The 12,845-nt window shown below is 37.4% G+C and overlaps 1 protein-coding gene across 5 annotated transcripts in view; it reads left to right on the forward strand.

Moving 5' to 3' along the window:
- The window catches only part of NUBPL (NUBP iron-sulfur cluster assembly factor, mitochondrial), a 156,723-nt gene that overhangs the window by 28,079 nt on the left and 115,799 nt on the right, over positions 1 to 12,845 (forward strand). The window lies entirely within an intron of this gene.

The raw sequence follows: 12,845 nt of genomic DNA on the forward strand, positions 1-12,845 counted from the left end.
ATGGCATTTGAAGTGACAGGTACTGGAAAATCATTAGCTACAATCTCTGTGTAATGCAGATAGATTGTTAGTTAATAAATCTTCTGGCATATAGAAGTGGGATGACATTTTTTATTCTGTGGCAGATTTTTTTCTTTTATTTTGAAGAGATCTGTGGAGTGCTAATGAGACAAATAGGTGAAAAAATGCAGTAAGGTTGCATGTTTAGACTTTGAAGTGACCCAGGTTGTTCACAGCTGACATCCATTCTAGGTATCTACCGTGTACAGCCTGGAGATCACAAGGTTTCTGTTTGTCTTTAAATGCTTCTGAATAGTGTACTTCTTTAACAACTGAAAAGAATATTTTTTTTCAGCCTTTTCCAATTTTTACTGAATTGTCCTTTAGCACAGATTTTAGAATAGTGGCACTTACTTCTCTGGTAATGGAAACTGTACATCTGCCAAAATTTCAGGAAGAACATCTTTGTCTAGAATTGACCTTTAAAAGTTAGGGGTATCCATGCCAACAGCTGTGGAGACCATTCTGACCTCTTTGTGTGCTGTGTTGTGCTGTCTGGCTCAGGAAACTAGAATGTAAAACCTTGAAGGTAGAACTAAAGTTAGCACCTGCTGTATTGGCATGCTGTGCCCTGGGAGACTGGAGGCTGGCAGGCACTGCAGTGCTGTTCCTCAGTCCCTGGTGTCCCAGCTGGGGAGCGTGTGCCAGCATCCTTGTGCAGGGTGATGGTGATGCTGTGTAATGAGCTCGCTGCTCCCTAGCAACCAGTGCAGTTACATGCTGGCCAGCCATGCTCTGGGAATGAGACAAGTCCATTAATGCTCAGGGCATCACTGATTTCCCTGGCAGTGAAACCTAAGCTGTGAAGGAGGAAGGCTTTATGGCTAAATTTCTCCTGCCCACATGCATTTTGCTTCTGCATGATTACCAGGTTAGTCTTAAATCTGAGCTGGAAAAGTTTGCGTCTCTTCCTTTGAAGAGAAGCTCACAGGTCACAGGGAGAATGAGCAGGTCTGTCTGATGTCCAAGTGGCTTTAAGAAAGGAAAAGAATGCATGTTCCAGACTGAGATGTGCTATTTTGTTTGTAAAAACTGTAATCTCCCTTCTGCAGTAACCAGCCATTCTCAAGAATGGTTAATTGTAGGACCAATAGTTTAATAACTTTGGACACCTAAACAAGAGAGAATCACAGCGTGTGATGATCCTTTTAAAGATACTGTTGTTCTGTTTTAGATTAGAAGTAGTTTTGTGATCTGCTGGGGACTTCAAAATTTTTTTGTTTTCTCTTTATCTGTTCTGGTTGGTCTTAGCTATTACCTCCTGTTTAACAGGATAAAGTTGCTTCCAAGAATAAAATATTTCTGCTGGTATTTAACTTTCTAAAACCATATTCTTAAGAAATAGCTTATCTCATTAGCTGCATAGAAACTATTTAAATTAGCTCCCTAATCTAGATTTGTAGTATAATGTAAGTGTACGAAGTTCCTGTGCGTTCAGGCAAGCTGGTAACATACAAAGTTCTTAAAATAGTTAATTCAGCCTGATAGAAAACATAGATGTTCCTGGACTTTTTCCCTAAAAGCACTGGTGATATTTCATATTTGTGTTTACTATTAGATGGTGGAAAGGTTTTTTAATTGTTTGGTAGCATCAAGACTGTGTGTTCACTCTGTGAGTAATTTTGGATGCGTTTTCTTTTTTTCCATATGAACAACTCTGTTTTCCAGAGTTTATCATGCTTCTGATACTGCAGCGTAAAGCATTTGAATTGCTTAGTTTCCAAATTCTGTAATGGGGGCTTGTTAACTCAAAAATATGAGTGCCTGTAATGAGTGTTTCAATGCTTGTCTTACACTAGGAACTTAAAAAAAATTATGGAATCCTTACTTTTTAAAATATATTTGTTAAATATATACATAATGCTTTTTGTATATACTGAAATGCATATGATCTCACTCTTTGTAGTGCAGGTTTATTGAATAGTGTCAAACTGGTAGATAACAGGAATAATAGTAAGGTAATGAGTGGTGAGTGCTTGGTGTTTCTCTGGTAATGCATATCTCATGAGCAAGGTGGTTTTCTGCAATGCATATTATTCTCCTTTAGCAGAATTTGGAGGAAATGTGCCTTATGATACCAAACAAAGTAAACAGTTTAGGATGCTGTATTACTTACATTACCTATATATTGATGTATGCGTATCAAATTAGTATTTAAATGAAAATATTGAGCATATCTATTCTATAACAGAATAATTGGTCAATAGAAAAGAAGGAAAGTGATGATCTTAGGCTATTGAAAGAACAAGAAGAAATGCAGAAGGAGATGATATTTCATGTGTAGTGAAAGTGAATTGCAAACAGTAATGGAACATTTGATCTTTATACACATATGCATAACTCTTTGTGTTAAATATATCTCTAATTTATATGTCTTGAAATTGCCCAAAATTTTGTTGTGGTTGAGAAGTGACTTCTTTGTTAACATAATAAGATGTACTGTAGGTCCTTATACACTTCAGGATGGTCTATCACTTCTCTGGGTTTTGACTCTTATTTCCCTGTCACAGTTATCTTCATGTAAAAAGTCTTTCACCTCTGTTTATGCTTCTTTTGAATCTTGCTTGCCTGTAGGTGAGTGAGATAGAAGAGAATATTTTTTTTTTTTTCGTTTGTTTTAAAAGATCTCTCTTTTCTCTGAAGGTGTAATTGCAGTCCAGTTAAGGAGGCTTTCATAGCTCTCCAGTGTCATCCGTGGCACTGGGCTTTTTCTCTGCGGTTTTCACTTAGCTTGAGAAGCTGCCTACTCACTCTTTTGTCTGGTCCCATTTATTTTAGTCTGTGTATCTTGACTCAGTGTGATGGTATTTGGTTCAGATTAAACAACCTACCTGAAAACTCATCATCTTGCTGTATTTGTTGTGGGACTCACTTATGATTAACCTTTAGGCTAAGCACAGTAAAGATACGATATTTTTTGAGAGTTGCCTAAAGCCTGCACTTGACCAGTAATGTATCTGAAAAGCTGTTGAAATAAGTATCAAGTAGGTACCTAAGAACCTTAGAAATAAAAAGATTATTAAAAAAAAAAAAAAGACAAGGCAAGCCAAACTTACTCTGTGATTTTCAGCAGGGATTTCAAATACCATTACCATTGTTCCATATACTCCATATGGCAGGTTTTCATATGGAGTATATGGAAACCTAGCATTTCTAGCAAAGTTCCAATCTCTTTTCTGTCTTAGGACATCTTAACAGTTGATGGCAAAGGAGCAATTAGAAGGGGGCAGATAGAAACCCGCTGTATGTCTTGGAATGTGTTATGGCAATTATTCTGCCAAGAGGCTCTGAGAAAGGAAGTGGCACTGTGCTGACTGCCATTTTACTATCTGATATAGTCATAGAAGCAATACAAATGCAGGGGCTTTCCTGTTTAGGGAGTAATCAGTAAAACTTTTAATTTTAAAAGATAGCAAGTGTTGGTTTTTCTGATCTTGGACTCACTCACTATCTTATTCTCTGTGTGTTACCTAGTTGAGCTATCAGCAGAGAAGGAAAAAAAAAATCAATATTCTGCACACAAGTCTGCTTCTCTTTTAAAAAAATATCAAATAAACATGGGACTACAGATAAAATGTAAGGGCATATTTTATTATGTAATAGTCTCCTTGTATCTTTGTCCTATCAATAGATAAAGGTATATCACTGCTGGAAGCAAGGGTTTCCTACACAACATGGATTATAGATACCAGCAATTTTGTTTTGTTTAAACAGTCCCCTTGAAACTAGCCTAGAAGTCTGCTCTTTTTTCAAGGCATGTATCTCAGGTTGATGAACAGCCTTAATAGGATTTCTTACCCTGACATGACATTTTAACCTATGTTTTTGCAGGCCAGTCGGGTCTTAAGAGGCAGGACTCTTGTATTTCTTCTTTATCATAGTTTTCAAGAATACCCAGAATATTTTTTGCATCTTTGGTATATTTTGGCTATAAAACAGAGCCTCAGCCTGTGCTGCTAAGTATTTGTCAATGCTAAAGGTTCCTTTGATGTACTTGATAAGGCTGAAGCCATGTTCCCAGAAAGATGACGTTTTTCCTGCAAAGGCTTAATTCTAATGAGTGCCTAAAATGCTCTTATTATCATCAAATTGTAATTCCTCAAACTCTTTCTTGCTGCTTATTTCAGCACCACTTTAGCCTCTGTTTTAGTCAAGGTAGGTGTTGAAAGAATATTAAAATAAAACAAAGTTTCACTGGGATGGATACAATTAGAAATGAAGAATATAGGGAAGTTAGCAGAAAGCAAATTAAATAAAACTTCCAATGCAGAGCCATTATCAGCAAAAGGAGGTGGAGCCTTGCATTTTAATGCTTGGACAAGCTTTATCCCCTGTAAATTCACGTTGAAAACCATAAATTAAACAGAAGAAGGATCAATGTTATTTTATTAGCTAACCCAGGACTTAATAGGACTGTAGTCTAAAGATTCAGCCTTATTCTTTAAAAAATTTGAAATCAGTTGGTGATTATTTAAGCTGTACATAATTTTGAAAATTTGTGTAGCAATGAGGACTGTGTGTGCTACTTTCTTTCAAAGCCAGCACCTGCCAGAGATAGTGATGGTAGCAATTATATAGTGGAGCATGTGAATGTATTTATATGTACTTGGACCTTTTTTGTAGCATAATTCTCTGATGCTCAGTTGTCATACATAGGCAGTTGTAGAGTATGTAATGTAATGTCACTGTGAAAAAAATTAACTCTACTGCAGCCAAAACTAAAAAAAAATTACCTCTACTGCAGCCAAACACACATGTGTTATAGGAAATAGGGAAGATACAGGCAAATGGATAAACAGTCTTTAAAATATTAAGCAGACTATGGGTTATGAGGTCTGGGTTATTTCAAGAGCCCATATGAGAAAGCTGCCATAAAAGCAAGCATTGTGTGAATAGAACAGTAAAAACTCATGTTTAAAGATTTGGGATTAAGGTAACTTGAAAATAGAAGTAGTATTTAATTTTTGGACAGCAAATACTATGGAGGCTATATTGTTTTGGGTTTCTGATCGGTCTGAAATGACTCATCTCTATAGAGGAGATTATAGATATTCAATACTATTTTTGTTTGAGTGACTTTACTTAGTAAGTTCCTATGTGGAGCTGCTACTCTCTGAGAAGTGTGTGTGTAGTTATTGGTATCCTTCTTTCCACCCTTTACATTGGATAGGTTGCAATTATAGTCTGGGGCCAGAATTTCTTTAGGTGTGCTTTATTTAGCTATATGTTAATGCTGCACTTGAGAAGACAAAAATAGCTAAGGTATTGAGAGCAAATAGCTATCAAGCTGCCATTGGCTGTTTTAGTGCACGTTCTAGGCAGCAGAATGTTCTGTATCTGGTGTCTGTAGACATCAGTCCAATCTTGATTGGCATGTGTGTGCATAACACTCTTGTCTTATAGCTCAGAAATTCTTCAGCCTGTAACTTTTTGGCTTTGCGCTGCCTTATGTGTCTGTGTGTATAGATGCATTTCTTATAAACAGAACAGTGGAAAAACTAGGGGAAAGCTTTCCGCATTAGGAGGAGCAGTGTGGATTTGATTTGAAGCAGGAAACAATGAGAGCATAGTCACTGAAGTAGTTAGGTACTACATGTTGAGCCATCTGTCTGATTGGTTAGTATGGTTTCCTAAGAGCTATCCTTTGGCTTCTGTTTGTGACCATGTATTGTCTTTTGCCTTATATTTTTGGGACCACTGAAATTTTGTTCTATGTTTTATGCAGTGTTCAGCGGTGTAGCGAGTTATCATTTTTTGTGAGAGATGCAGAGACATACAAACACTAGTATTTACAACTTCAAAATAAATATCAACATTTTTCTTTGATACTTTTTTGTATTTATAAAAGAAATTTATAAAACCTTTTCTCTTTTGAGCACAGTACATTTTGTGTTCCTGGTTCTCACTGTCTGTTCATATGAACAACATATATCTGTTAAGAATGCCTGAGATCAGTGTAAATGTATCACTGGCATTCACCATAACTGGTGTTCTTCAGCTCCTAGATCTCTTTTGCAGATACATATGCAATTGCTTAGCTTTTGATTGTACATGCTGCCTTGCCTTTATATTCTCCAGCAAAGAGCCATCAAGGTGAGACTGGGGTGTCAGCCATGCAATGTGCAAAGAGACACTGAGGAACTGGGTTTCTTTTGTTTTGAGACAGTTCACAGAGATATGAACTGCTTTTTTGAACTACCTGATGGATACATACAGAGAAGATGAAAATAGGTTCTTTGTGGACATGCATATTAATAGCACAAGATGTAATGAATGTATGTGTTGCAGTATGTAGTAAGAAATGTGAGGGGGTGTTGGTGGTTTGTTTTTTTACAGTTGAAGCAATTGCATGTCAAAACAGGTTGTCAGGAGAGATTCTTGAAGCTCTTTTCTTAGAAGATATTAAGAACTCAGCTGGGCAAGAAACTGAGTAACCTGCTCTAAGTTGTTTCTGCTTTTTGCAGGCAGAGGTCCCTGAGGTCCTTCAAACCTAAGCTGTTCTGTGAATCTGGGATTAGTTCTAAAATTGGTATTCCACTGCCTATTTGACTGTCGGTCTGTAATTCCATTAACGCTCAGAGAGAAGAAAATGGTTCTGCCTATCACAGAAATCATTGGTTAGAGCAGTCAGTCAAAACCTAAACTGAATGTAGGTGTCTCTCTAATATGACTGCCTTAATCACTGAGGGAGTCATACCATTAAGTGTTGCAGTCAAATGAACATAATGACTGAAACCATCCTTTCCTCAGTAGCATTTGTCTCTCTAGACTGTTGAGGTGCTGGGATGGAGACAGAAAAGTCAAACCCAAATAGGCTTTATTTCTTGAATGAGCATCCTTACTATGAACTATGAAAAAAACAGAAGAAATACATATTTTGTTTTCCTTTCATACCTCCTGTTTTTATGAAAGTACCTTTATCTAGGAGAGGTTTGAAGCATACATTGATATGCTCTCAGGCACTAAGAATTGAGTAGGGATGTCATAAAGAAGTTTTGCTGAAGACTTCTGGCAATTTTTTTGCACTAGTTTTAGTAGTTAACTGTCTAGGATGCAGACTTGTATGAAACTCAGACTAAGAGATCTTGCCATTCTTTGTAGTGCATGGAGAACCATACATTGATTTTTTTTCTTTCTTTGTTGAATCTTGCCATCAGTGTCAGCCCTGAGTAATTTAAATTCTAATTTGACAAAGAAAAATTCAAAGATGGTAACAAAAGTCATCTTAAAAAAGCAAGTAGAATAAATCTTTCTTGTCAGGTTTTTTAGGTGAAAGGCAAACAGGAATGAGCCCAGGAATGGACCGTGGAGAGATGAACTGAAGGCTGCCATGTTTTTAAGTGTTTTCTAAACAGGAATACTGGTGGTATTTATTTATAGGGAAAGCTTCAAAATGTGGACTACAGGAGAAACCTAATGTCGCTCTTCTTTTTTTTTTTTCCCCCACTGACAAAGGGGTCTATTCTTTTTTTCTAGCTGCTGTAGGTTAGATGCAAAAAGGCATGTTGGTATTGCTGCACTGAATATTGGAGTGCTTCAGTGGTTGGTGCCCTGCCTGCAGGAATGGAAATACAAACCAAAGCCTAGCCTGGAGCTACTGCATTCCCACCTGGGTGGTGGGAATACATCACTTGTCATTCCCAGTGTACTATTGAGGGATTATTTTCTCCTCCTGGATTTATCTCCATACTCTTTGGCAATGTCTTAAGATAACAGGTGCAAATTTGGATTTTAAGGATAGCAAGAACTTGTAATCCTTTAGATACATTACTTAAACAAATTGGCAGAAAGTACCCTTTTGCTGTGTTTCGTCACTTACATGGTAAATATCAGAGATGAAATTATTATAGTGTGGGCAAAAACTGTCCTATTGGTACAAAATTAGTGAGACAGTATTGGTGGGAGGGAGTAATGAAATGGGAATTAGAATGGTACATATTGGGTCAGGAGGAAGACAATAACAATTTGATGGCTCTGATTTTTTTTGTAGCTATATTTTCAGCGAATTGAAAGGATGCCCAGAATAGTAATAGTGAATCAATGCTGAAAATTCTTCTTATTGTAAATGTAAAGAGCAAGTGAAGAAGGAGCACTGCTGTGAAGCCAGATGATTTTTTTGGTGTGGATTTTAACACTTTTTGGTTTAGGAGGGGAGCTCTATCAAGAGATGAACATTGAAGGCATTTAACTTCTATTATGGCACTAAATTTTCAAGAGAGGAAAAGAGTGAGATGGTGCAATGGGAAATTTTAGAAAACGGGGTAAGCAGCATAAATAGCTCTTTGTTTTTCAAACTTTTGTAGTCTTTTCGTGTTCGAGTACAAATGTTAGAGTCTATGCACACTTGTTTGTGTATCAACAGAAGATATGCTGAAATAAGATAAGCAGAAGTGTATATGCTTAGTGCAGATCAATACTGTATTCCATGTTCTATGTTTTGTGTTTTGGCAAATATCCATCCATCTTAGGATACTTGCTAATTTCAAAACTGACATGTGGTTCACAATGTTCATGTGTTTATCCAGTTTATCTCCAAGTAATTGAGGCAGATAGTCTGTAGCAGATATTTACAGTTTACATTTCATAGAACTAAACAAAGCTGCTAAATGTATATGCTTATATCATAAACAACAAAGATTGTTGTTTTTTGTGTATTTGCAGTGCATAATTCTAAAATACAGTACTGTTACTTACAGTGTCACTAGAGTGGAAAATTTGCCAGCTTTTTCACAATTACAAAAATACTTATCATCTTTATTTCTTCTGTTTTGAGATGCCTCAGCCTGAGGTGGACGTGGAGATGGTTAGATCAGGCTAAAAGTTTGGCGCCTTATACTTTTGGCAAAAGGAAAAGGTTAATCAAAGCAATAGCAGCAGTTGCATCTTTAGGGAGTTGGAAAGCTTTTCTATTTTTATTTTTGTGATTTAGAGTATGAGAATGAAAAGATCCAGACATTTCATCCCTAAAGAAAATCCTTGATATTATGTATTTGTTCTGTTTAGAAAGGTCCTTTGCTATTTGAGGTATTTTGAAAAGAGGAACAATGCTCAGTAATAAATAGTGGCTGAACTGCCAGTGCTAAAACTGCACTAAGACATGCCACTAAGACTGCATTTACAGCTGCAAGATGGTAAACAATAACTCCAAATGCTTGTGAGATTTTTGTTACGTCTTTAAGCTTTCCTTTAAATTAGGGAAGGTCAAGTTTCATTCTCTTGCTTTATCACTGAAATTTCAGGAAACTCTTTCAAGGGTAAGATAAGATGACCCATTCATACCTTACAAAAATGTTTTAAAATTCTTATACTCATTTTCTCTTATGTTTATTTTGCTGAGACTAAAGTACAAGTAAACTAGTTTCTTCTCCTTCTGAACCAACTTAAATCAATGGAAATCTCTACACTAATGGTTCAGCTGTGATGTTGATGTTTGGAAAAGCTTGATACAGGAAGTTATATAATCATCACTAATTTATTTGCTCATATGTTAATCACCTTGAAAAGTCCTGTCTGTCCAGAGAGAATTGCCTTAACCAGTCCCAATCAGTATGTACATATTTAAAGAAAATTATGGTACTTCCTGCACACCAGAAGCTGAATGTTGATGCAGAGATGTACCGTAGCCAGAAAAGTGGGAGATGACAGAAAGCTCTTTCTTTCCACTCCTCTGTCCCCCAGTTAGAGTACTTCTATTGTCACCCTTTGACTTGCGTGTTCCTTTGTGTTTTGGGGTGGGTGTGACTGAAGGAATATGGGCTTGATTCTTTTTGTTTCCAGCTGGAGCTACAGAACCTGTTCTCTTGCCTTTCTTCCCTTAATGAAGCAGGATCCATACAGCTCCCTGTTGCTTTATTGGCTTGCATTAGCAGCTGATATGAAAAGGGATTATAGTTGCTGAAAGGAATTGACAGTCATAGAGAGAAGTGTTAAGAAAACCAGAGAAACCCAAAAGCATTAGCCAGCCAACATCTTACTGCTGAACTGGAAGCATTTGCAGTAAATGTACTTTAAATGTCTTTGAGGATTAAAAAAAAGGCAAAAAAAAAAAGCCTAACAGCATAGTGAGAATGTATTTACAGCAAACATTTCTTGGCCTGGTTCCTCAGCTGTCATGGTTATGACTGTGCAGTTACTGCTGCTGTGGGAGCAGGCTGGGAGAGTGTTTTCTTTGCTCTGCTTCCAGTAGTCTTGTCTGTCACACATATCACACAGGTATGCATGTGTCTGCTCTCCTCTGCATAAAACAAAACAAATGTAAAACATGCAACTGTTTTGCTGGGTTTGTTGACTAGACAGGAAGAAATGGCTGAGAGCTCGTAATGTCTCAAAATGGCTGTGCTGGGGTTTAGATTTTTTTTTTTAAATTTTTTTCCCCTCAAGGTTTTAAAGGAAAGCGGCTTAAGGTTTCTCTGCAACAAAATTTAGAACTTTGTGCCTAAATGGCATTCAACATCATTCTTGGGAAGAGGTAATGATTTAAGCATGATTTGAAGTGTTTGCTGAACAGGAATAGTGGTGGTAGAGGAGCGAAGGAAAGAGAAGGCTTTGCTTGTTTTCTTTTCTAAGTGAAACTTCCATTATTTATGTAAACTTCTTCAAAAAAATAGGGGACACCTAATGCTACTCTTGTACTTTCTCTGTTCTTCTCCACTAATAAGAGGGTTTGTTCTTTGTTTTTAGCTGCTGTAGGTTAGATGCAAAAAGGGTTCTTGGCATGGCTGTGCTGTTCTTTGGAGGCTGGTGCCCTGCCTGCAGGAGAGAGAAGTTAAACCAAAGCTTAGCCTGGAGTCACTGATACCTGCAGTGGTGAGAATACATCACTTCTCATTCTCAGTGTTACTGAGGGATTACTTTGCCCACCTGGAGGTACCTTCAGACTCTTTGGCAGTGCCATAGCAGAATAGGTGCTGTATCCTGGAGTGCTGAAGTTTAGAGCTTGGTGTGAAATAAGTGGAAATTGATGGTGTGAGTCAGTGGGAGTAGGTTTGCCTAGTGAAGTGGTGCTGAAGATGTTGAATGAGAGGGCTGTAAGGAAGGGCCTGTGGGCTCACCTTCTGTTTCTGTCCTGGGTTTCAGCACCTAAACGTAACCTTATTGAACAGCTGTGTGGAGTGAAGATTTAAAGCCAAAAGTGAGCATCTTCTGTTGTGTGCCAAGATCCTTCTTTTAGCTGAACTTCCCAGGCTTATTCTCTGCTCATAATAAAGCCTTGGAAGCCTGGGGGTGAGAGGTGCAAGTTTGGTTACGTTAGCAGTTTAGCATTTAAGGCTGTATTACCTGCTGCCCTGGAGAGTGCTCTGCAATCCCATGCAGCAGCCATAACCCTCTGCACTACAGCTATGGATGCAAGATTCCTGAGGGCAGGACTAGATGTGTGAAGGGGTAGTGTGACCAGATCTGTGCACGAGATTCAGTTCAGCTGAAGCTTTAGCTTTCTAGGTGGATACCATAGCTGCCAGCCTTATATAGGATCATGGTGGCATCTGTGGCTTTTGCAGTTTTGCTTACATGGTTTTATCGAGCTAAATACCACCTGACTGGGAAATGAAAAGGACATCTTCCCATTCATAGGTAGGTTCTCTCATGTCTCTAATAATTGTGATATTAAGCAGTTGCTATTACAACAGTAGAGCGACAGGCTTTGCGATATTATGTTTTTGGTTTGATTCTTCTGTTTTTTAGTGGCCACATGTGCTCAGCTTTGTGTTGGGTTCAGTGTTGCCAGTGGCAGGAGCATTTAGAGATTGCCTGCTACACTGGACTTTCTCCTTTCCCACAAATGTGTGTATAATTAATGGATCCCAAATTGGCTTCAGGTTGAAATTTTATGCTCAATGGAGATTTTCTGTTTCCTTTCCTGAGCAGTCAGGATGTTTGGGAGAATGTGTAGGTGGAGCTCACCAAAGCTGCTTTTCTAGCATGTTTTTTTCCCAGTTTTCAGCCATTCTTTTTCATCTTTCAAAATAGGAGTGGAACTTCGCTCCCTTGGAATATTGACCAAACTTTGACACATTGTTTAGCATTACATGTTAATTTAGTTATTAAATAACTATGAGTGTAACTGTATAAACAGATTTTAAAAATTAATATTGAATTAATATATGTTAAACTGATTGCACAGAGTTGTTTCTTTTATTTTTAATAATCCAGCTTGCATTCTGTCTGTTGGAAGCTGACAGATTGATCCTTCACTCAAACCATCCTCCCATATCTCTTTTGCTCCCAGAAAATGACTGCAGATATCCAAGAATAGCAGCAGGTTTTGTACCAGTATTCTTTGTAGAAAGTGATTATTTCTCACATCCCAAGTGATTGACACAAACGTAAAGTAATTGTGCTTAAGGTACCAGAGATTAGTGTCATGAGGCTTTTTTCCCCCTCCCCCTTCCTAACAAAGGAAAAATTGCTTTTCTGTACTATTCATGAAGCTGTAGAAGATGTTTCACTTCTTACTGTGTTTTGCTCCATCAATAGTATCTTTTAAAAGAAAGATTATGTTCTCCTTTGGAATCCAGTTCTTATATGCAACACCGATTTAATTTTTTTTTTTGCTAGATTTTTTTATTCTGTATAAAAAACTATTAAATAAGAACTGGAGCTAAAGAAAAAGCCAGGAAGTGAATAAAAATATGAAGACTCTCCTTTGCTTGGCACTAATCTCTGGATGTCCCTGAGACTCATGGTATCAGCACCATCAGCAAATTATTTTAATTAGGTTTAGAATACAAGTAACACTTTTATTGTTGCAGATTCATAACTGAAGACACTGAATGCAAAAGCTTGGT

The sequence above is a fragment of the Haemorhous mexicanus genome, chromosome 6 (genome assembly GCF_027477595.1).
Source record: "Haemorhous mexicanus isolate bHaeMex1 chromosome 6, bHaeMex1.pri, whole genome shotgun sequence".
NCBI lineage: Eukaryota > Metazoa > Chordata > Aves > Passeriformes > Fringillidae > Haemorhous > Haemorhous mexicanus.